At 39.5% G+C, this 25,836-nt stretch overlaps 1 pseudogene; it reads left to right on the forward strand.

Annotated features, from left to right (window-relative positions):
- Positions 1-411: 411 nt before the first annotated feature.
- LOC129012339 (cytochrome c oxidase subunit 5A, mitochondrial-like) lies at positions 412-24,917 on the forward strand (annotated as a pseudogene).
- Positions 24,918-25,836: the final 919 nt, after the last annotated feature.

Genomic DNA, 25,836 nt, shown 5'->3' on the forward strand with positions numbered 1-25,836 from the left:
TGACTTGTCCTAACCTGCTCACCCATTTTCTTTCACCACCTGTATGAGCCAGGGCTCTCCAGAGAAACAGAACTAATAGAATTTCCATATTTTTAGGTAGATATAGATATAGATAATCTATTGGTTCTGTTTCTATAGAGACCAAAGAGAGAGAGAGCTAGAGAGAGAGAGAGATTTATTATGAGAATTGACTCAAGCAATTATGGAGGCTGAGAAGTCCCCCATCTATTTTCTATAAGCCAGAGAACCAGAAAATCCAGTGGTGTAATTCAGTCCAAGTCTGAAGGCCTGAGAAACAGGAGTGCTGATGTCCAATGGGAGCAGAAGATGGATGTCCCAGTTTAGACAGAGAGAGCAAATTCACCCTTCCTCTGACTTTTTCTTCTCGTCAGTCCCTCAGTGGATTGGATGATGGCTACCTACATTGGTAAGGGGATCTTCTTCATCCAGTCTGCTGATTTCAATGCCAATCTCTTCCAGAAACACCCCCACAGACACATGAAGAAACTACTCTTTATCAGTTATGTGGGCATCCCTTAGCTAGTCACGCTGACATGTAAAATTAACCATCACACCACCCCACCTCCTTTCCTACCAATTCTTCATCATAAAACCCAGAAGAACTAGTCTGCTAACCATAGGATCCTGCTTAGAAGACAAGGGAAGAGGAAAAACTAAACAGCCAAAGCCAGAATCTTCTTTGAGGAGGAGTGAAGGCAGGAGAAGGAGAAACTAAGAGCACTTACGTTTTGCAGCCCTCACAAAGAAATGCCCTACACTTGAAAAAATATCTCATCATTGAATGTGCTGCTGGGACAATACCAGCCAAGCAGAGTGGGGATTGGCCTGTGCCTCTTGAGGTTTTCTTGAGAGAGTAGGCATTCATATATATTAACATGGAAACCAATTTCAAGTTAGCCATTTCTTGAGAATTCTTGTTTTGTTTTCTTTTCTTTCTAATGAAACAACCTCTGTTTAGTGAACATGCGCCAGTGCATTATCCCTTAGCTTGCAACTCCAAATGGGTAAAGTATTAAGTTTGACTGGCCCTTGTTCCAAAGTTGTAAGACCAACTGTGCTCTTGGCCTAACCATTAGAATAAAGTGATGCTGTCTGGTCATATCTGCAGTGATGGTTTAAGTCTAACACACAGTTAGAGTATGGCACCATAGGTCTACTATTCAACCTGGCTATTCAGCCCCCTCATATATTCATCATGAGTTTAGGACCCACATCCTCCTGTCTTAGAGTGGTGCCTATATCCAAGAAAAAACTCCAGCAACCAGCTAAGGTTTCAAAAAAATGCAATCCCTGACTAGTATTTTCAAACACTGTGAGAGAGACATATAGCCAATATTATAATTGTTTCTTAAAGTCATTTTATTCTCCTTGTACTTTTTTCATGCCTCCTGACTCTTCCAAGCCAACTTCTTCTCCAAAAACTCTTTAAGGGGCCCCTCTCCCAGCCTTAGTTCAATCCCTTTCCCTTTCTTCCCAATTAGTCATCAATAAAATCCAGAAAAAAAAAAGCCCACAAAGGCATAACTTTCTTCAAATGGTGGAGGAGGAGAAGAAACTGAGTGAGCAAAGCCAAAATACTCTTGAGGAGTAGAGGGGTGGGAAAGGCTGGTGACATTCATACATTAAATATTATAAATTTACTCCATCACAAATCCCTGTAGGATTTGTTAGACAAGAGAGCACGTCATCTGTTACATCATTGTGTCCTCTTTCTGTGAGCAGAGGAAAATATATAGGCTTCAGGATCATGAAGAGCTATGTCCTGCTGAACAGCAGATTCATTTTTACAGATACTGGCAATCCTCCATGGGTCGTGCTTCTGTGTCTGCACAGGTCATTAAGAAGTCTAAAGCCAAATTTACACCATAACTCCAGTAACATGCATATAGAATCTACAGTGTGCAAAACTATGTGCTAATATCACATCTGGATTTGATATTTCCTATGTTTATCTTTCTCATCTACCAATTCCCTCATCTATTTATATTCTATGTAATTTTATAAATGGTTTCAGATTTATTATGGAATGAGGTGGTATGGTGAATGAATGAATGAGTAGAAACACACATATCTTTCCTTCTATTTCCTCCTTTATAAGATTATATCTGACTTGTCTCCTTAATTTTCCTACTTTAGCTCTACCACACTATATCCCTATTTCTGCTCAGGGTTCCCCTCTTCCTCCCAATGACCCAGGATTGAAAAAGCCAGAAGTCATCTTTGGTTTCTCCTTTGCCTTCTCTCTCAGGAAGTCACTAAATCTGGCCAGTTCTCGCTTCATTTGCTGCTGCCAATTTGCTCCTTCCTGTCTATTCTCAATGCCAGATTCTTGTTGAGGCCCTCATCACCTCATGCCTAGACCATTGCAATATTTTCCTAACTAACGTCCTTGGCCGTAGACTTGCCCCATTACAAATCATCATATAGATGCTGTATCATTATTCCTAAAGCACCACCAATGCATATAAACTCCCTATTTTTGTCTTTCCTAAATTTAAGCCCAAAATGTAAGTATTTTTTTAAACGTTAAGATTCTTTTACATCTAAACTATCTTTGAGGCTTTCCAGATGGTCCCAGATTTATCTCCTAACCTTATGAAAGGAGAGATACGAAAATAATAAGGTATGTTTCGTGAAATTCATACTTCAGTTAGCTTTATCAACTCTGCGAATGACTGAAATAAGTATGTCAACGCCTGATTTGGGGATCCAGAAGCCAAGTCAGCATTTTTCTTTCTTAAGTGAAAACTAGGCCAACCCCTTACTTTGGCTATTTCTAACTATGCTAAACCCTTTTCACAACTTGTACATTAAAGACAATGTTAATTTTAAGGGTACTTATTAAAAACTAGGAACTTATCATGAACCCATTGCCTACCTTACTGTTCCTCTTGAGCCCTCATCTAAGGTTTATCGACCATGTTTATCTGATGCAGGAATCCTAGCAATGACAAGTGCATATAAGCCAGTTGATTGCCACCTATAAAATTTTTGTGTTGTCTGCTTCCTACACGCTGATTAAATGCCGCTCTGATCTAAATCCAGAGACCCTAACTTCTCTTCCTAGTTTAGATGACTCTCACAATGTCCAACATCTGCTCTAATCATGCCCTGTTCTGTTATGACTGACCACTTCAACCCTAATGACAACCCTAATATGATACTATTTGGTGGTCGCTAATACCTTAAGAATAATCAATGTATACACTGTGCTGTTTAAACAATATATTCTAAATATTCTATTACCAATAGCTTTTTCTTTTCACATATCTCTGACATGCGCATGCTACAATTAAGACACATCTAAGTTAATGTTTATGATTTTGACATATTAGTTAAAAAAAAAAACAAAGGATTTTTCTAACTTCTGCGGGCACCTCAATCAAAAATTTTTAAAGGAAATTGTTTACTTATTGGAAGCAATCTACCATCTAAAGAAAATCTCAATACTTAAGACTAAAGCTTATTCTAAAAGAAAATACACCAGCCAACTACAATTGACCCTTGAATGACATGGTTAGAACTGCATGGGTCCACTTATACATAGTTTCTTCTGCATCTGCCACCCCTGAGACATCAAAACCAACCCTTCTTCTTCCTTTTCTTCATCTGCCTGCTCAACATGAAAATGATGAGGATAAAGACTTTTGTGATGATCTACTTAATAAATAGTAAATATGGTTTTTCTTTTGATTTTCTTAATATTTTCTTTAACTCATTGTTAAGAATGTGGTATATAATACATGTAACATACAAATTATGTTTATATTATCGGTGAGTCTTCTGGTCAACAATAGACTATTAGTAGTTAGGTTTTGGGGGACCCCAAGCTTATATGCAGACTTTCAACTGCATGGAGGGTCAGCCCCCCGCAACCCTACTGTTGTTCAAGGGTCAACTGTATTACACAAAATGTACAGTTGTTAATGGTGTTACTGCCGTTAAAATATAGCTGTTCAATGTGATTTCATAATAAATAGACTTACTCATATATAACTATTTATATATTTACATTATATAAATATAATGACAATTGCAAAATTTTCTCAAACTATTTGATGTCTTTCCAAACCCTGTCTCAAGGGCTTATGTTTTATACCTACATGCCAAAAAAAGTGACAAAATCAGGGTGAAATTGGTTCAGACTTTATAAAACTATGGGTGGAAAAAAAATTAGCTGAGAGATTCAATAGGCGATCAAATCTTGCCTTATCTCTAATAATCATAAAACAGAAAAAAATTGTATGTTTTTTTTTAAAAACTCACTTTACAGTTAAAATATTTCAAGAAATGTCATTGACATATTAATCCCGAAGCTCTAAAAATATAAAATGAGCTAATGGTATTTTACAATCAAAACTGTCCCCGTTTTCCATTTTAATGAGATCTGTCAAAATCTCTATAAATTCTCACTGTATAAAATTGTTACATAAAGCCCCGTGAGATACACTTGACTCTCCCTCTGACAGATATCAGATATCATTTGGAACATTCTGGTCTTGTCAGATATGATGAGGAGGATATGTAGTCATAAATCCAACAGATGTGAGCTGCACCTCCAAAAGGTACCTTGCTGGATTCACTACATGATATAAATTTAGAAGACCAAATATATTCAAACAGACCCCAGTCATGAAATGCAATGATCCCAATAAAAATCAGCCTTAAAACTACACTGAAAAGGGCCATTTCAGGTACTCTTAACCACAAATACTACTCTGCAGTTCCAGAACACACACTGTAGACACATGCTTCCCAGTAAACATGCTTAGGATCCTCCGTTCGTATCTGACAATCTGCACCATCGTACATCTGACCCAAAGGTTCACTGAAAACCCTCTAGAAGCGGACAACTTCTGGAAATCCTCAGCTTCCTTCCCAATCCTCTAGAGAAGAAAAAGATGACATTAGGTGTAGACAGTTTCCTTTCAATATCTTTAGATCAACATCTATGTTTGTGTCAAAGGACTTGTAATTGGACTTAGATTGTATTGTCTCTTTGTTCTTTACCTCTCCTTTCATGTTAATCCTTTTGCTCTCATTTTAACTCCTTCTTTTCCTATAAAATTCTCTGAACTAAATTTGCCTTTCTCAAGGAATTTCAGTGACTAACAATCTTGCTAAGTATTAAATTTGATGTACATTCTCAAAACTCACTAAAATATATATTTTAACTTTGACACATCCATATACTTTAATGGGATCATAGGTCCCCATCAATTAACTGCTGTTACTGACATTTCTCAGAGCCCCAAAGGCATCCAAGGACATCAGAAAATAAGGGGATGTAAGACTAATTATGTGAACTGTGGTCCAATTATTTTCCCATAAAGCTATACAGGAATCACTGCATGATTCTTAAAACTCTCCCAGGGATTTTGTCATCCAAAATTAGACCTATTAAGATCAGATTGTTATTAGTACCTATCTCACTAAACAGTACCTCAGTGGATATTACCTAAGTCTATTCCTCTTGAATAATAACAGAGTTATTGTCCTTACCAGGCCAAAATGTGATCTATTCCTTGGACATGGTAATCTAGTTTTCCCAAGTATTCAAAGTCTTTTTTTTTCATGTGTTTACATTTTATTGAGAGCTTGACATGGTACCCTATCAAAAGTAGTTCAATATAGTGTATTTCATTGTTTTACATTAGGATTCTTGAATGTATAATGTGGAATCCACAATTTATCTCTGACAATAGAGAAATCAAAAAAGCAACTTACATTAAAAAAATTAAAAACTCCACCTTGAGTTCAAGAGGCCAGTATAAATTTGGTGGCTAAAATTGTCCTAAATAATAAAATTTCCCAAAACTATTTACTGGCCAGTGAAAATGAAATCATTAATATTTAATGCATTCTATTGCTTCTAAGTAAATACATCAAAAACAATCAATCAATAAAGGGGTAAAAGTCATTTGCTCAATTAAAACTGATCAAACCAATCTTTGAGCATATTCTTCTGATTAGGGCTAGGCCAAGTAAAATTAATTTGCTTTAATTTTCAGTTAGCCTAGGCCTAATCAGTATATCTATTATTCCAATACGTCTATTATTATGTATCCAGAAAAATTAAAAATAGATAAATAAAAGAACCATAGAGAAAAAAATTGATTCCAATGTTCTTTTGGTATTTGTAATTATTGTCATACATGTTTGTATTTCTCTGCTTTTTACTGATGACACTGCACAAAAAGAGACTGAGGTCCTCATGGTAAATCCTGCTTCTTTAAGATTTTTTTTTCTTTTTTGAGACAGGGTCTCCTTTGGTCACCCAGGCTGGAGTGCAATGACATGACTCAACCTCCTGGGCTCAAGCGATCTTCCCAGCTCAGTATCCCAAGTAACTGGAACTACAGGCACATGCCACAATGCCCAGCTATTTTTTAAAAAAATTTTGTAGAGACAGGGTTGTGCTAGGTTGCCCAGGCTGGTCTCAAGCTCCTGGGCTTAAGCAATGCTCCCACCTTGGCCTCCCAAAGGGCTGGGATTACAGGTATGAGCCACCACACCTTGCCAAGATTTTGTTTTGACAGGCTTGTGTGCTTGTTTCTTGTCTCTCTCCCCCATTAGAAATCTAAGTTTCTTGAGAAGAGAAATTTTGCCTTGTTTGCCATTGAAACTTCAGTCTGCCTAGATGTATGATAATGGTGCCTGGCAGATAATCGATGTTCAATAAGAATTTGTTGAATAAATAGGTTTCCCTCACTTGCACAGAAAAAGGACAACATAGAAGCAGTCTCAGCAATTGGACAGAACAGCTCAGCTGGCCTCTTGGTGGTGGCCACATCTGTGGCTGTGGCAGTGGCCATGCAGGACAAGCAGTACCTCACAGTCCAAGCAGACACCTCTGTAGGGTGGACAGAACCAGGATCTCAGAACCCTGGCTTTGTCACTCACTGTTGCTTCAATAACCAAGACTGGGTCTTGGACTCAAGTATGCATCTCTGGGAATTTCAAGATCTATTTAAGGAGATCAAGATCTATTAAGGAGAGAGGCTTTGGAAGAGATTGGACATCTTGCAGCCAAGACTTAGATATGTGCATCAAAGAGACCACAGTTGTATTTACCAGTTTTGGACACTGGCATTAAATTTGTATTTTCCATTTTGAATATGTAAAATCAGCCTTCCTGACTTAAGTGTAAATTTCTCAATAGCAGACACTCAGTATATTTGTGGGGGGTTATTTGGCTGATAATGGAATGAAAACAACCTTTAGAGGTCTAAATCCAGGAAAATGAAGAACAATTAAAAGCAGGTCAAGATCCTCCTATCTTATCCTATGCTGTACTCATGAGACCCCTGAAAATAATTTTTAAACCATGTGATACGCAGCGGCATGGAGGTTGACTGAATTGATATAATTGAACATCTAATGTGATCTGATGGTGATATCTGCTTGTTTATCTTTCAGAATAGCCAAAAATAAGCCACCTTTTTCTATTATTCAGAGGAAGTAGCTCAAAAAGAACCTGACCAAGAGTAATGGTTCAAACCTAATTTAGTTACTGACTTATTGTGTGATCCTGAATTCATTATTTAACTTATTTCCAACTGTATCCCTTTATCTGTTAAACAGGGATCATATTTGTCTGTGTCTCTCAGAGTTATTACAAGGGTTAATAAAAATTATGTAATATAGAAAGGTACTTATAATGTAAACTATTCTATATTAAAAGTGTTTGATATCCCCTTCAGACCTCACATGGATTTTAAGCAGTAGTTTGTAGGCCATTTGCTCTTACTGAAAAACCAGACAGTCCTCTATGGTGCAAAGTCAGACAGAAAACAAGGTCATTGCTTTGCAAAAACGTGTTTAAAGCACAGTCCTCTGCATAAAGTATTCCTGAGGGAAGCCATTATTTCAGCCCAAAAATATTCAGCTACAATTTTCACAGCCTTTCTGAAAATGGAAGGGAAATTAACATGCCGGATCGTTGAAAGTTACATCTGGCTCAAGCCAATAGCTCACCTGTGTGCTTTTATTTCAACTCCTACTTCAGAGCAGGCAGCATTATCACTACTGATGCCTACAGATTATATCACTCAGCCTCTTGCTAATGCAGGAAGCACTTCTTACGGACTAGGCTAAAAAGCTGAATAGATTTATCAATAAACATTAGGAAAATTTTGTACATAGGATATATGTACAGAACACAAAACATTTATAAAAACTCCAAAAAGTTTTAAATATTCCCTATCTATTTTTCTTCTTACTTAACTTCACCATCCCATCGGTAATACAGAGCAGTTTGATATTTGGATAAATACAAATTTAAGAAAAAGGAACTTCTATTTCCGTGTGAGTGAAGCGCAGGGAAGCCATTTAGAAGGCTATGTGTCTTTTAATCTAGGGATAAACGTCAGAATCAGAGAACCAGGAGTATCAGGTAGACATTTAACTGGCAGACACTGAAGGGGTTTTCCATTTTGCCTTAAAAGATTCTGCAAAAATGGACATTCTATTATCACTTTAAGTAGTATAATGTTTGATTACCATTGAGATATATAACACTGCTGTATATTTATATATAAATGTGTAAAACCAATCCAGCACCTTTATAAGAATGAATGAAGAAAGATACCTCCTCTAGGTGGGTACATGATTTTACAAGCAGACGATGCCTTAGTATGAGAAGAAAGTGCTCCCCTTCCTGAGGAATCCAGCCTGAGCCACAGCTTTTTTGCAAGGCCCCGTTGGCCTTCCGGGCTGCAACCCCTTGTGCAGTGCACGAACTCCACAACTGTATGGGATAATTCTTCAGTACTCCAGGTATTCACTGTTACAGCATGGCTTTCCAACAACAGTATCTCACATTTGCATGGTGCTTGAGAGTTTACAAAGCTCTTTTCATATTATCTCATTTAATTCCTTCAAGAATCTTTTACAGAGATATTATCTGTTTCATAGATAAGGAAGCCTAGAGAGGTTAAAGTGCATGGTTGGAAGGTGGCAAGGCCAGGCATTAGAAAACAAGTCTTCTTTTCACATCCAGTCCTTGTTCCACAACAGCTTTGGTATTTAAATACACCAGCACATTTCACCATTTTTCATACATCTGTTTCTCCCCACTTACATCTTTGTAGGACCCTCAGCTTCATGTTTCTTTAGAGCATGGAGCTTCAAAATCCAGACACCAACATTGAGATCAACAATAAGTCAACACAAACCAAGAAGTGCAGCCCTGATGTTGAGCTTGTCCCACAGCTTGCCCATGTTTCCTTCTCTTGAGGATGTGACATTGCTATTTAACACAATTTGACAACATTCATCAGAATATTAATGCCATACTTCTTTCAGGCTTTCCTCATTTTATATCTATAGCATTTCATTTTAGATCTTAAATGCCCACTTAAACTTTACCATTAATCATCTTCACTTTTAATTCCTTCTCTGACACTCCATTAACAACTCCCTCTTCATCCTGCTTGATTTAACAGCATCTACAAATTTAACAAACACAAGCTCAATACTTGATTTCAAGTCATATGGATGTCTTTCTCTTGTATCTTCCCGCTGTGATAGAACCCGTGGTTAGGGTGTTAAATTATATAAGGCTATGACTCTAAATGTATTAGAGCAGGCGTCAGCAAATTTTTTCCATAAAGTGCTAGAGAATAAATATTTTTGGTTTTCTAGGCTGTATGGTCTCTTTTGCAACTATTCAACTCTACCATTGCAGCACAGAAGCAGCCACACAGAATCCATAAGCAAAAAGTCATGGCTGTGTTCCAATACAGCTTGACTTAGGGGCACTAAAATTTGAACTTCATATCATTTTACATGTAAAAAAAATTATTTCCTTTTGATTTTTTTCAACCTTCCAAACGTCTAACAACTATTCTTAGTTCACAGACTGTACAAACACAGGCTAGTACTTGGCTAGATTTGCTAACCCTGATGTAGAGCTCAATACCTACATTAACACATTGCGAGCAAGAGACAGCTATCACTTTCATCCTTCCCTCCCAGTTTACCAGGCAATAGAAACACTAGTATCAAATCCAAAAACCCAGAGATGGAAAGGAATAAAAATGCCTCTAATGAAAAAGATTTCATATTCTATCTAGAAACAACAGTTCTCTTCAAGTTTGATTACAGATTGCTGTAGCTACGTATACTCATTTATTCATATGAGGTTTCAGATACTCATACTTCTTTTGTCACTTCATGAAGTGTTCACAAAAAAATATGAAGATATTTTTCACTCGGTGTTGATAATAAATAGCTCCAGGCAGTGAGCGCTGGCCACTCTTTATGTTGCCCTTGGTGCCAGTCTAATGGGCCACCTGGGTTTCTCCTTCCTGTCTTGGGTGGCTTTAACACAGGGTGGCAGTCCAGGTCTGTGGTACTCGGTTTCTAGGTTGGTTACGTGCTTCTGTGAGTTGAATAAATGATTTTCATTCAAGACATTCTGTTCTGGACAAATCATTTTTCAAGAGGAATTTCTAGCTGATGGAATGAACTGAGGAGAAAGAGCTGATAGCGAAATAAATTGCCTGTGGCAGAAATTTTAAAGTGGCCTCCCAGAATGTGGGCCTCATTAGGACTTAAGACCTGAAAACACTGTACATTAGAAGATGAAAAATCTGGATCCTGTGGATTTAGCTATTTTGGGTTTAGCTGTGAGGTCTGGATCCTAGACTGTGTGAACCTTCCTGGTTTTCACAGGACTGACTTCTGTGGCCCCGAATTCTTTGCCTCATCCTGTCCTCAGGTGTCTCTGCTCCTAGCCTCTTCCTCCAGTTCTGCCTAATGTGAGGAATTCTGGGTTTCTGCCCCAACACTTGCCTCTACCTGCATTGCTGAGGCCATCCTTTTGAATTAGTGAGTTTCCATCCTGGCTGTTCTGGTCCTTTCAAAGGGCAAAGTTGGACTTTTGGAGAGGAAAAGACTGCAAGTTAAACCCAGAAGGTACCATATTCTGTATCAAATCAGTAACACACATATACATATAGGTTTTCATTATATACAATTACAACTATATATGTGTTTGTGTGTGTGTGTGTGTGTATGTATATATATATGTGTGTGTATATATATATGTGTATATATATATGTGTGTGTGTGTATATATATATATATATATATTTAATTCTGTCAATGTGTCCTGAAACATACTCTCACACAATGCAGGCAGGCATTCAAATCAGAACACTGGATAACGTTTTAGGATACAACTTGACAACATACATCAAAAGCCTTAAAATTGTTTGTATTCTTCAATTGCATAGCCCATTTTTTGAAATATATCCTAGGACAAGAATCTTTAATACAGAAAGAAATCCTGCAGCACAGAAATATTCATCATAGCATAATTATGATAGAAAAAGGATAATCTAGGCCGGGCGCAGTGACTCACACCTGTAATCCTAGCACTTTGGGAGGCTGAGGCAGGCAGATCACTTGAGGTCAGGAGTTCGAGACCAGCATGGCCAACATGGCGAAACCCCATCTCTACTAAAAATAATAAAAAAATAAAAATTAGCCAGGAGTGGGTGTGTGCCTGTAATCCCAGCTACCTGGGAGGCCAAAGCAGGAGAATGGTTTGAACCCAGAAGGCGGAGGTTGCAGTGTATCCAACCATGGGAAAAAGACTTAGCTACATTGTATATATATGATGAGTAGCATGTTTATAATACAACAAAAAGTGAAAAAAGCTGGATAGAAGATTGTGTGCTGTATGATTTTCACCATTTAAAAAGATATTTGCATAGAAACAATTGGAAGAACATATTCCAAATAATAGTTACTTTCCTGTTTATACTTTTAAGCACTTGATATGTACTACTAGGTACACTGGTATAATCAGGGGGCAACATATGGCAACATTAATAATATATTGCTCAGAGAAAGCATCTGAATATAAAGTTGCATATATAAAATGAGTGCAAGGATTAAAAAAAAAAATTCTACAGGGGCATCCAACATAAATACCTACAGGAGCCAAACAATGAGACATTGGAAAATTGGCAAGCAGGTTCCCCTCTGAGAGTAGCCACCTTTCTTCAACTTCAGCCATTTAGGAATGCAGGTTCAATTTTTCAAGAAAAACCCTGTATCTAAATTTAATGTGACATCTCTTAATTTTTACATGTTAAGATCTAATTTAAATTAAAAATATATTGCCTAGGCCAAATAAAACACATCAGACTTTTTTTTCTCCCGAAGGCTGTTTGTTTATACCTTCTGCTCTATATTTGAATAAAGACATGCCTGCAGAAATAGTTATAAGACAGAATCAGATCAAAATGGAGATAGCCATTATGGCTGGATAATGGGATTCTGGTGTTTTCTATTATTTTTTAATGCTTCAGTATATTCTAAGTTTTCTTTAATATGCATGGATACTTTTATAATGGAAACTTTAAAGCATTGCTTTTCACCAAAGTACAATTTCTTTTTTAAAAAATATCTTGCCCAAAACCTGGTGCTTCTTTTTCTTGTTTCTCCCTACATATGGTTGCCATTAAATTAAATATTTAATTGTTCTTTTATACATAATTTCAACTTTTATTTGAGATTCAGGAGGTACATGTTCAGGTTTGTTACCTGGGTATATTGTGTGATGCTGAGGTTCAGGGTATGATTAATCCCCTCACCCAGGTATTGAGCATAGTACCCAAAAGTTAGTTTTTCAACCCTTCCCGTTTTCCTCCCTTCAATTGCTCTTAAAAGTCGATGTTAAACAGATATCATTGACAGAGTCATAGAGATACAAGACTCTCAGACACCAGCATAAAATATGAGAACCATGTCAAGTGGACAGTAAAGCAGGGTGTTATTTATTTATTTATTTTGAGACAGAGTCTCTGTCACCAGGCTGGAGAGCGGTGGCATGAAGAGGGTGTTATTTTATTGTAGCTGCCTACTCACTCTCTCTGCCCCCAGCCCCTTTCCCTCTTCCTACCAAAACCCAATCAAAAGAAGGAACCATTTGAACCTACTTTATAACAAGAGTGCAGTCAAGACAGGGAGAGAAGTAGGTCGAGTTATAGAATTTATGGTAACACAGGAAGAGCTGATGTCTTGGAAAAAGTGAAAGATTTTACATCCTAACTGGAATTATTTTAATAATTCTACTTTGAAAGCTGAGCTGTTTTTCCAGACATTCAAAATAAAAAAAAAGTAACAAGAAAACATCTGCAATTCTACTCAAGATAGACCTACGAATATTCGAGAAAAAAATATAAAGGAAGTTAGATGTACTCTTCTACAAGTTCAAGTGCCATTAGGGGCATTTTAATTCCTCTTTATGTTTTCCTTAGAAGCTCAAAGGGATGTAGAGTTCAAGTTTCATTTTGTGCTGAGAGGTGGCATGGCCCGTGCATGGCGGGAGTCATTTTTTATTCATTCATTTGCTTCTCCTTGAGAACATACCCTATTTTCAGGCCTGACTCAGAGTCCCTGAGGAGCTTCAGCTGGGGCACAAAGAGCAGGGTTTGGGGAGGTGGGCTTGGTGGGAGTCCTGGGGCACTGTGGTGTGCAGGGGTTAGTGAGAAACCGTTGGGGAAGGTGTTTGTATAAACTTTGAATTTCTGCCAGGATTCTGATGGTTTCTGGATTTTTCCCTGGAAGATTATATGGTTTGTCTCAAGTAAATGTTTAACAACCAATTCTCCAGGAAAAGAGAGCCCTGATTTGTAGCATCTGCTGATTTTTATGGTGTCAGTACTCCCATGGTAGCTGATTTTAAGCTACTAGCCTGATCTCACTGAGTACAGAGCCAGGAAGAGATCCAGAGCCTTTCCAGCACTCCACTCATTTCTGTGTTCTGATCCGCAATGGTCAAGCCTACTCAAGGGTCTGTTGCTTTCCAGAGTTACTCAGCCCTGTTTGGAAGTTCCCACTATGAAAAAGTCCAGCTCTCTTCTCTACTGCGGCTTTAACCACCTTTGTTTACACAAACAGCACAGTCTTACTCTGTGATCTTTTAAAACTTGGATTGTTTAACCATTTTATCTCAAGTTATTTACACTGTTATAGTTATTTCCCTATATTTTAGCTTTGCGTTTTATTGGTTTTCTTTCTTTTCTTGTCTTTTCTTTCCTTTTTTTTTTTTTTTTTTGCGACAGAGTCTTGCTCTGTCACCCAGGCTGGAATACAGTGGTGCAGTCACAGCTCACTGCAACCTCTGCCTTCTGGGCTCAAGCAATCCTCCCACCTCAGCCCTCCAGAGTAGCTGGGACCACTGGCACATGCTACCATGCCCAGCTAAGTTTTTCTATTTTTTGTAGAGATGAGGTTTCACCATGTTGCCCAGGCTGGTCTCAAACTCCTGAGCTCAGGTGATCAATCCTCCCACCTTAGCCTCCCCAAGTGCTGGGATTACAGGTGAGAGGCGCAGAGCCTGGCCTGATTTTATTTCTTTACTGTTGTTTATTTCAGATGGGGAACACTGGATTTGAAATGATTTCTTCTCTAAAAAAGTAGACAGCTTCATAATAAGAAGCCCTCTTTATTCATCTAAAACAGTTGTGAGGGGCAAAAATAACAATACATTTTACTGTTTACTTTTTATTACAAAAGTTGAACATGTGTGGCATTTTAGAAAATATGATTTTAAAAGAAGAAAAAAACATAAGCAAAACGAAATAAATAAAAATTACCCATAATTCTAACAACCAGATACAACAACTGTACATAATCAACATATATCCTTCTAAATATATATATTTATATAATATATCACAAAATGAATTTGTACTGCGCATTCCTCTTGATAACCCTCTCCTTTCTATGTCAAGGAAAAACACATTTTTACTGTATCACTCTTAGTGATGCAGTGTGAGTATACCATTACACCTTAATTTATTTAATAAATCGCCTATAGTTGGACATTTAGATTGTTTACTATATTTTGTATCCTTATATATGTACTGTTATACATTTGTGTGAATATTCCTTCAGAATAAATTTCTTTTTTTTTTTTTTTTTTGAGACGGAGTCTCGCTCTGTAGCCCAGGCTAGAGTGCAGTGGCGTGATCTTGGCTCACTGCAAGCTCCGCCTCCCGGGTTCACACCATTCTGCTGCCTCAGCCTCCCGAGTAGCTGGGACTACAGGCGCCCACCACTACGCCCGGCTAATTTTTTTTTGTATTTTTAGTAGAGACGGGGTTTCAGGCTAAATTTCTGAAAGTGTAACTGCTTGGTTAAAGAATCCTCCAGATATTTTTAGAGTTTTGATTGGGTTGCCAAACTGAAGCTAAAGAGTAGAGCATTTATTTGGCAAAGTGTAGTGGTCTGTACCTGGAAGGAGATTAACTGCAGTGACGAAAATGCGATTATAGAGACTGGAAACCATGAACAACCTTGCATTTATAATTATGGCTGAAGGAGGGAGGGAAAAGAGACAGCACCTTTTCCCAGACACAGTTTTCCTTGTAAGGTGGAAGCATGCTAAAGTGGGAACCTGGAAAAGTGCTGTATTGGGAGCTGCTGTCAGAGATCTTGGAAGTTTAAGCTTTGGGTCCAAGCTTAGGTGCCTCCTGGGAGGTAAGTGATATTAGCTCTGCTGTTCAGGTTAGGAATGTAAAACTGTAGTAGTCAGCTCCTGCTACAATTCTACTGGGTTTAAGACAACCCCCAGGTCTTGGTGGCTCAGAATAACAAATAGTTATTTCTTACTCAAGGTCTGTAGGCCAGCAGCAGTGTCTCCTCTTTATGCTGACTATTGGATTCAAGATCTAGGTCTCTCCTGTGTATCTTCTTCCAGGACTCACAATAAAGGACCACCAGCTACCAGAGCATGAGTTCCCAATAGGGTAGACAAGGGAAGACCCTGAAGAGCTCTCAAAACTGTCAACATGTCTTCTCTGTCTAGTTTCCACTGGCCAAAGTGAGACACATGGGCAAGCCCAATGTCAGAAGGATGAGGAAGTAGTCTCTACTATGAAGGAAAGGGGAGTAGAGAGAGGGAGTTTTTGCTGAACAATATTCAACCAACCATAGCAATGCTGCAAGATATTGCACATTTAATGAAGGTGTTGCATGAGCTAGTTTCTCCTGAAAGTGCTTCAAGCTGAGAAAGAAAATGGTTTACAATAAAAGGATGGAAAGCAATGAAATGACCAGCTTGCCATGTAATTCCCAAAGAGGAAGTCCCTCACACAGTATCTAAGTGCCTCTGACCACAAGGAAAGTGGGTTCAAACTGTTACCTGAAAGCAAGGTGGATCCTGGTTTTGAGGGGCTTTTATGTACATGATTTGGGGTGCATTCTTAAAGAAAAGTAATGCAAAATTACAAATATAAGTTAGATTAAGATTAGGAAGATAGGGCCGGGCGCGGTGGCTCACGCCTGTAATCCCAGCACTTTGGGAGGCCAAGGTGAGTGGATCACAAGGTCAGGAGATCGAGACCATCGTGGCTAACATGGTGAAACCCTGTCTCTACTAAAAATACAAAAAAATTAGCTGGGCGTGGTGGTGGGTGCCTGTAGTCCCAGCTACTCGGGAGGCTGAGGCAGGAGAATGGCGTGAACCTGGGAGGCAGAGCTTGCAGTGAGCAGAGATCACGCCACTGCACTCCAGCTTGGGCAACAGAGCGAGACTCCATCTCCAAATAATAATAATAATAATAATAATAAATAAAGGAAGATAAACCATAAGTTACACATTTTGAAAAAACTGATAATTACCAAAAATATATCGATACTCAGAAAAACAAGCTATCTTAACTATCTGACACCTCTATGTTTTTCTACATTTGGGAACTGTAAATATTTTGATAATCTCTTCACTTAACAACAATTTTGCAATTTCATTTTCTATAGAGAGAAAAGATAGATTTAGTCATTCCTCCATCATGGCAGCTTCCGACTCCGGGTATTTCAAACTTGTTCTTTCTCCACAACCCTCATACTTCTGACATCAGGCATCCTGGACCTTGTTCATAGTATGATACTCCCTCTGGCCCTAGACCTTCTCACTGGGTTAGTTAACACGTTGGTCAGAGAGAATATTTCTGGAAACAACCCAAATGTCCAACAACTGATGAATGGAGAAAAGAAATGGAATATTATTCAACCATAAAAAGGAATAAAGTATTGACTCATGGTATAACATAAATGAACCTTGAAAATACACTAACAGAAAGAAGCCAGACACAGAAGGTCTTGCTCTGTCACGTAGGCTGGAGTGCAATGGTACAATCTGGGTTCACTACAACCTCCACCTCCTGGGTTCAAGCAATTCTCATACCTCAGCCTCCCGAGTAGCTGGGATTACAGACGTGTACCACCCACACCTGGCTAATTTTTGCATTTTTAGTGGAGACAGGGTTTCGCCATGTTGCCCAAGCTGGTCTCGAACTCCTGGCCTTGTGTGATCTGCCTGTCTTAGCCTCCCAAAGTGCTGGGATTACAGGCATGAGCCACTACACCTGGCTGGTTCTATTTATATGAAAAGTCCAGGATAGGCACATCCATAGAGACAAAAAATAGGAGTAGATTAAAAGATAGAAGCTGGCAGTGGGGGAAGGAAGAATAGGAAGTGACTACTAATGGAATTCTTTGTAGGGGGTAATGACAATGTTCTAGAATTAGCTGTGATAGTTGCACAACCTTGTGAATATACTAAAACCACTGGATTGTATACTTTAAAAGTCAATTTTATGGTATGTGAGTTATCTCTCAATTTTTTTAAAAAGCAAGAGGCATTCTTGGAAGCATTTCCTACATTCAAATAGCTAGAAATAGCTATACCCAGAAGTGCCTGAAAACTATGTAAACATTATAAAGATGGAAAATAAATGAAGTGTGTTTCCTACTTTCACATACCACTCAATACACTACTTCTAAAACCAGATTCCACACACCAACCAGTTCTCCAGCAGACATCAGCGGGGTGTCCTCTCTCAGTTCCACTCTGATGCTATCTACCTGGAGAGAGTATCAGATCCCACATGCCAAGCGCTAAGTTCCACAAGGCTTCCCCTCACCTCAGATGCCAGTTGCAAGCCCCCAGTTGTTTTACCTGTGCTTCTGACCGACCAGCTGTAAATCAGGGGTTCCCAAGACCCCTTCTTCAGGTTCAACTAATTTGCTAGAACAGCTCACAGAACTCAGGAAGCACTTACACTTACTTGTTTATTATAAAGAATGTTACAAAGCATACAAATGAAAGAAAAATGGAAGAGATGTATAGGTCGAGGTATCGGAAAAGGGGCTATCTACAGGCCCCCAACCTTCAGTCATCTCATTCACTTACAAAAGACAATCTTTTCACTCCAGAGATTCCAATGGTGTTAGGAGCTGTGTGCCAGGAACCAGGAGCTGAACGCAAATATATACAGTCATGTGCTGCATAACAACATATCAGTCTAGGAAGGACTGCATTCGCAACAGTGGTTCCATAAGATTATAATGAAGCTGGCTGGGTGCAGTGTCTCACGCCTGTAATCCCAGCACTTTGGGAGGCTGAGGCAGGCAGATCACTTGAGGTCAGGAATTTGAGACCAGCCTGACCAACCATGGCCAACATGGTGAAACCCCATCTCTACTGAAAATACAAAAATTAGTTGGGCTTGGTGGCACATGCCTGCAATTCCAGCTACTTGGGAGGCTGAGGCAGGAGAATTGCTTGAACTCGGGAGGTGGAATTTGCAGTGAGCCCAGATCATACCACTGCACCCCAGCCTGGGCAGCAGAGCAAGACTCTCAGAAAAAAAAAAAAAAGATTGTAATGAAGCTGGAAAATTCCTATTGACATCATAGCCATCATAATGTCATAGAGCAATGCATTACTCACATGGGTGTGGTGATCCTGGTGTAAACTAACCTACTGCATTGCCAGTCATGCGAAAGTATAGCACATGCAATCACGTATAGTACGTAATACTTGATAATAAATGACTATATTACTATTTTCTGTACTTGCTGTACTGTACTCTTTATCATAATTTTATAGTGTACTCCTTCTATTTGTTTAAAAACGAGTTAACTGTAAAACAGGCAGGTCCTTCTGAGGTATTCCAGAGAAAGTATTATTACCAGAGGAAATGACAACTTCAAGCATGTATTGACCCTAAAGATTTTCCAGTTGGACAAGACGTGGAGGCAAAAAACAGTGGTTTTGATGCTCCTGACCATGCGTAGGCCTAGGCTAACGTGTTTGTGTCTTAATTTTTAACAAAAAAGTTTAAAAAGTTAAAAAAAAGTACAAAAAAGCATATAGAATAAGGATACAAAGAAAGAAAATATTTTCATACAACTATACAACGTGTCTTTTAGGCTAAGTGTTATTACAAAGGCTCAAAAAGTTTTAAAAATTAAAATAATTATAATGTAGAAAAGTTACAGTAAGCGAAGGTTAATTTATTATTGAAGAAAGAAAAGTATTATTTTATAAATTTAGTGTAGCCTATGTGTACAGTGTTTAGAAAGTCTACAGTGGTGTACAGTAATGCCCTAGGCCTTCACACTCACTCCACCACTCAGTCACTGACTCACCCAGAGCAACTTCTAGTCCTGTAAGCCCCATTCATGGTAAGTGCCCTATCAAGATATATCATTTTTTATCTGTTATACCACATTTTTTACTGTACCTTTTCTGTTTGGATATGTTTACATACACAAATACTTACCATTATGTTACAGTCACCTGGAGTATTCAATACGGTAACATGCTGTACAGGTTTGTAGCCTAGGAGCAATAGACTATACCATCTAGGTTTGTAAAGTACACCACTGTATAATGTTCATACAATGAAGAAATTGCCTACTGATGCATTTCTCAGAACATCATATCCTCATTAATCAATTCATGACTGTATTTTTTATAATATCATAAATATACTAAACCCAAACTGAATATATCCTTAATTTAAAATCCCTTTAGCCACATCCCAAAATTCCCTGGGCCCCTAAATGCCACATGATATGGATGGATGCTGATGGAGGGGAAGTCAGTATACAAAGGGATCCTGGTTTTACTTTTACAAATTTTACAAAAACATATGACAAGGTGAATACATTGTTTAAGCACCATAATTAATCTCTTCATGCCCAATTACCCACCCTTGTGTAGACCATACACATTTAAAAATGACTAAGTGGTCCTGAATCTTTTTATACAGCTTCTTGAAGGGAAACAAAGCAATGATTTCTTAAATCATTAATCCCTATTTACAATGAACCTGAGTAGATTGACAAATTTATCCAAAAGAAAAAGAAAGAAAAGAAAAGAAAAGAAAGAAGTAAGGAAAGAAAGAAAGAGCTGGGCATGGTGGCTCACGCCTGTAATCCCAGTACTTTGGGAGGCTGAGGCAGGTGGATCACCTGAGGTCAGGAGTTGGACACCAGCCTGACCAACATGGAGAAACCGTGTCTCTACTAAAAATACCAAATTAGCCAGGCATGGTGGCACACGCCTATAGTCCCAGCTACTCAGGAGGCTGAGGCAGGAGAATTGCTTGAACCTGGAGTGGGCAGAGGTTGTGGTGAGCCAAGATCGTGCCATTGGACTCCAGCCTGGGCAACAAGAGTGAAACTCCGTCAAAAAAAAAAAAAAAAGAAGAAAAAAAGGAAGGAAGAAAGAAAAAGAGAGAGAGAGAAAGGAAGGAAGGAGAAAGAAAGGAAAGAAAGAAAGAAAGAAAGAAAGAAAGAAGAGAAGAAGAGAAATAAGGAAAGAAAACAAGAAAAGAAAAGAGAGGGGGAAAAAAAGAGTTTTTAATTGTTCAGGACTAACCTTTTTTTCCCCTCTCTAGAGATTCTCTCATTGGAATCTCTCTCAACAGAGCCTGCCCCTCCCCAAAGGATCAAAGCCCACATTCCATTTCACCACCAAGGCCTAAGGAGAATCCCAGAGCCCTCCAAATTCTCTCTGCACTGATGACAGCCCCTCAGGCTGGGGCTTGCCCTGGAGGACTGCCCTCTGCCCAGCTGTGGCCTTAATTGTGCCATGTTCCTGGCTACCTCCTTCTCAAGCTTTTCTCCTCCTCACTTGGATTGAGCTCAGGTGCCCTTCAATCCTCTAGCTGCCTGGAACCAAACTGCTTCGCAGCCTAGAGGAGCAGCCCTGCCAAACCCAGGAGCCTGAAATGTAGTCATTTGTGGGATTATATAATTCCAAACTCCAAAATGCAACTAGAGATGCTTTTTTGACATTGAGTGTGTTTTATTGACCCATTTCCCAATGACCAAAACTATATTCATTTGGATGTAAACTTCTTACTTCCCACTCAGGCATTAACAAGAAACCAGCTTTAAGAAAATAAATTGTCCTTCCTTCCAAACTTTGCACACCCTCTTTTTATGTTGCTTACAGCAAAGATGGTGAATAAACACTAATCCCAATGGCCATCAGAGGGTTGGTTTCTGAGATATGTGGCTGGTCTAGCCAGAACTGAGACTTTTGTTTCAAAATGGTAGACCATGTACAAGCTGTAGTTTCCTCCAAATTTCTAGAAATAGTTGTGCTTAAAAACTAGATTAAGAATTTGGCTACCAATAATTTAAGGAATAAAAGTTAAAGAAGTTGTTTTGTTTGTTTGTTTTTTGTTGTTGTTGTTGTTTTTTGAGACGGAGTCTCACTCTGTCACCCAGGCTGGAGTGCAGTGGTATGATCTCAGTTCACTGCAACCTCCACCTCCCAGGTTCAAGTGATTCTCCTGCCTCAGCCTCCCAGGTAGCTGGGACTACACAGGCATGTGTCACCACGCCCAGCTAATTTTTGTATTTTCAGTAGAGATGGGGTTTCACCATGTTGGCCAGGCTGGTCTTGGACTCCTGACCTCAATTGATCTGCCCGGATTACAGGTTTAAGCCACAGCGCCCAGCCTGTTTTTTTTTTTTTCTTTCTCTTTCTTTCTTTCTTTCTTTCTTTCTTTTTCTTTCTTTCTTTCTTTCTTTCTTTCTTTCCTTCTTTCTTTCTTTCCTTTCTCTCTCTCTCTTTTTCTTTCTTTTTTTTTGGGCACAGTCTTGCTCTGTCACCCAGGCTGGAGTGCAGTAGTGCTGTCATAGCTCACTGCAGCCTCGACTTCCCTGGGCTCAGATGATCCTCCCACCTCAGCCTCCCAAGTAGCTGGGACCACAGGTGAGTGCTACCAATGCCCAGCTAATTTTTTGTAGAGATGAAGTTTTACCATGTTGCCCAGGCTGGTCTCAAACTCCTGGCTCAAGTGACAGCCTGCCTTAGCCTCCCAAAGTGTTGGGATTACAGGCATGAGCCACTGCACCCAAGAAGGTTGGCCTGGAAAGGAAATCTATAGTCCAAACTTATAGAAGATTAATAAGAAAGGTAGGCTATGCCTGGAAGCTGTATACACTTGGAGCAGAAAGGGGTCTGAGGCAACAGACAGGGTGTAGATGTGAAAGCAGCAGCCATCAGGCAGCAATGATGGGGAGTCTGCCTCCAGGCCACACTAGATCAGAGACAGGGTAACAGGTGGCCAGTGACCTTAGGAAGGAGTGGGGAGTACCAACACCCAACAGAGCAACCACTAAATGGCCTTGCCAGGTGACACATCCTGTCCTTCCTCTTCCTGAAAGCAAGTCAGAATGCAAATCACAAGGGCAATTCTTGTCTCTCCCAAAAAGACCATGCAAACAGATGAGAAGAGTTTAACAGGAAATCTCAACCACAAAGATGAGCCCATAATCAAGAAACATGAAGTATTAGAGAAAATCAACCTCCATGAATGGAGACAATGAACTAAAGCCATGGAAGAACTCATGGATAATAATACAAAGTTAGTGGAGCAATCAGAACAGCACTTCAAGGCTGAATCCTGGTTTCCTCATTCTCAGGCCACCATTCTTTTCCCTTCTCCACACTGCATCCTTCCCTAAGTCGGGCACTCCTTATATAGTAGAAGGACTTTAAAGACATGTCTTTATTTTCCCAAATAAAATCTATTTGGGAAAAAGAACTTAAATTAGAGTAAGACACATACAAATAGATATCTATTTCATTTCTTCATTTCCTGATTTGAAAAAGGACCTTATTATCCATCCTAAAATTTCTGTATCCCATTCTATTCACAGGTCAATTTCCCCTCATCTCTCTAGAACCACTGCAACTGCTTTCTAACTCTTCTTGCTGTCTCCAGGCTCCGCTCCTCTCACCCACCCATCTATTCTTCACCCGTTAGCCAGAGAGATCTTACTAAAATGCAAAGATCACTCCAGCTGCTCCAAAACTTTAAACATCCTCCTGCAGCTCTGTGAATAGAGTCACATTCCTTAAAATGACCTACAAGACCCTGTAGCATCTGGCTCCTGCCTTTTTGTCTAGTCTTATCTCTTGATGCTTCAACAACCACCCCACCCCATCCCCTTTGTTCAATAACCCACCCATAGCAAACTCTTCCATTTGTTCCTCTCCAAGCTGTTTTCTCTGCTTTGAATGGATCTCCTCCCACTTTTCACGAAGCCAACAGGTTTCAGCTGTGCTTCCAGAGATGGGGAAGGCTCTTCTGTACTCCCATGGCACTAAGTATCTCACCCTGCATTTATCTCTCAGACAATAGGATTTAACAATGGGTTTTCTTGTCTGTATCTCCACCAGTGTATAAGCCCCAGAAGGCAGAGACTTCTTTGTTCTCTGCCTTATCCACCCGTAAAGCAAGGGATGCACACCATGATGCCCTTTGGAATTGATGAACTGTCTGATGCCTTTATCGATACTTTTGTGGCACACTGAGCAAATTTAGAGCCCAGTAGAAACATGGTCATTTCCCTCTTCTCCCACAGGATGGATTTGCAGGCTATTCTCAGACCTACCTTGATTTGTAGATTCATCTATTCACTCAATAAATACTACGGAGGGCCAGGAATATTCCATATGCTGGGTGCAGCAATAAACAGAATGGAGGCAAATCCTCACCCTTGTGGAGCTCATTTTATAGGAAATTACTTGGCCAGCAGCCTCCTCTTTCCCACCCATCCTAAGACCAACTAGCCATTCTGCTGGGATCCTCCCCAGCTGCTGATGAGTCCTGCTGGTATAGAGCATCAGGTTTCATAACCACACTCATAGCTTCTTTTCTTTCATTAAAAAACCTTTTTATTATGGAAGAGTTCAAGCAAATACCAAAGTAGAGATAATAGGATAATGAGCCCCCATATATGTAACACATCAACACATCGCTGAGGTTGTCTCATTTATAGCTCTCACACTCTTTTCCATTGCCCACCAGATTACTTTAAAGCAAAACCAGACATCTAAGTCATTTCATCTATAAATCCCTTCTGGAGGAAGAGGGCTTTCATATGGACTTGGAGAATGGAAAGGTCATAGATAGGATGGGAAGAAGGCAGAGTGGCATCCTAACAGGGAATGAAAGCACAAGAAGTTTGGACAGGAAAAGAAAATTATGTATACAGAGTCAGGAAGAAACCCTCCTGAATGGAGAGAAAGTTGGACAGATCAGTTGGAAGTGATTAAGAAAAGTTTCAACACGCCAGCTCTGGAGCAGCCTGTGAGCTCACGCCAGGCCTCTCTCCAGCCTCAGCCTGCAATCTTACTAGGCACAGCTCTCTGGCCCTCGAGGCCTTCTGCACCCGGCCGTGACCCCCGCCCAGCCATGGCTATCCAGTAGTTTGCTGCTATTCCCATGGGTCACATGAGACAGATGAGGAATTTGATGCTCTCCGGGTAACATACTTCAACAAGCCAGATATAGATGCCTGGGAATTGTGTAAAGGGGTGAACACACTTGTTGGCTATGATCTGGTTCCAGAGCCCAAATCACTGACGCTGCTTTATGGGCATTCAGACAGTTAAATGATTTTGCTAGTGCAGTTGGCATCCTAGAGGCTGTTAAGGACAAGCAGGACCTCATAGGGAAATCTGCCCCTATGTCATCCAGGAACTCAGACCAACTTTAAATGAACTGGGAATCTCCACTCCGGAGGAACTGGGCCTTGACAAAGTGTAAACCCCATGGATGGGCTTCCAAACAAACAAACAAAAAAAAAAACAAAGAAAAGTTTCAAATGCCAGCCTAAGGATATAGGTTCCTGCAGAGGAGGTTTAGTTAGATATTCACAGGTTTTAAGTGTATCAAGGCAAGTTAAGCAGTGTTCAAGTGAGAATCATCCAGGCTGAACATGGGCCCAGGAGACCCAAGAAGAAAAATGTATAGAGGGCAGAAGCGTGAAGGGGCCCATTATTATAATTCACATGACAAGGGCCCAGACTACTGTCGTACTGGCAAAAATGGAGGGAGGAATGGGCTAGGATGTGGTTTAAAGGTTGAAGGGACAGAATTCATTGCCTAGCTCAAAAGAGTGGTTAAGGAAAGAATAAGAGATGACTACATGGCTCCAAGTCTGGAGAATGGAAGTCATCTACAAGGTCAAAGAAAAGGGAGAGGAATCTTTTTCGGAGATAAGTTTTATTATGTTGATGCAAATTAATTAAAGAAATTGCCATTTCTTTCAATGGCAGAAACCACAATTGCTTTTGCACCAACCTAATACTTTGGATTTAATAATGGGATGAGTATAAATATTTCACAGTCCATGGAAGGTATAGAATTGGCACTGGAGTAAAGTGGTATAGGTTTAAATTTATCCACTTAAAATTGATAGTTGAGGTCAGGTATCTCTATTGGTTTAATGTATGGAAAATGGAAAGGGAAAAAGGGAGGAAGGAAGATTGAGGAGAGGAAGGAAAAGGCAGAGGAGGACAGGTGTGGGGAGGGGAAAGGAAAAGAGAGAAAAGGCAAACAGAGGAGAGAGGAGGAGAGGAAGAGAAAGGAGAGGAGAGAGAAAAAGGAGCAAATCAGGATGAAGAAGAATCATGGCTAAGACAGAAAAGGAGGTAAGAGTACCAAGATAGTCAAATAATCTCAAAAGCCGAAGAAG

This window comes from Pongo pygmaeus, chromosome 15 (genome assembly GCF_028885625.2).
Source record: "Pongo pygmaeus isolate AG05252 chromosome 15, NHGRI_mPonPyg2-v2.0_pri, whole genome shotgun sequence".
Classification (NCBI taxonomy): Eukaryota; Metazoa; Chordata; class Mammalia; order Primates; family Hominidae; genus Pongo; species Pongo pygmaeus.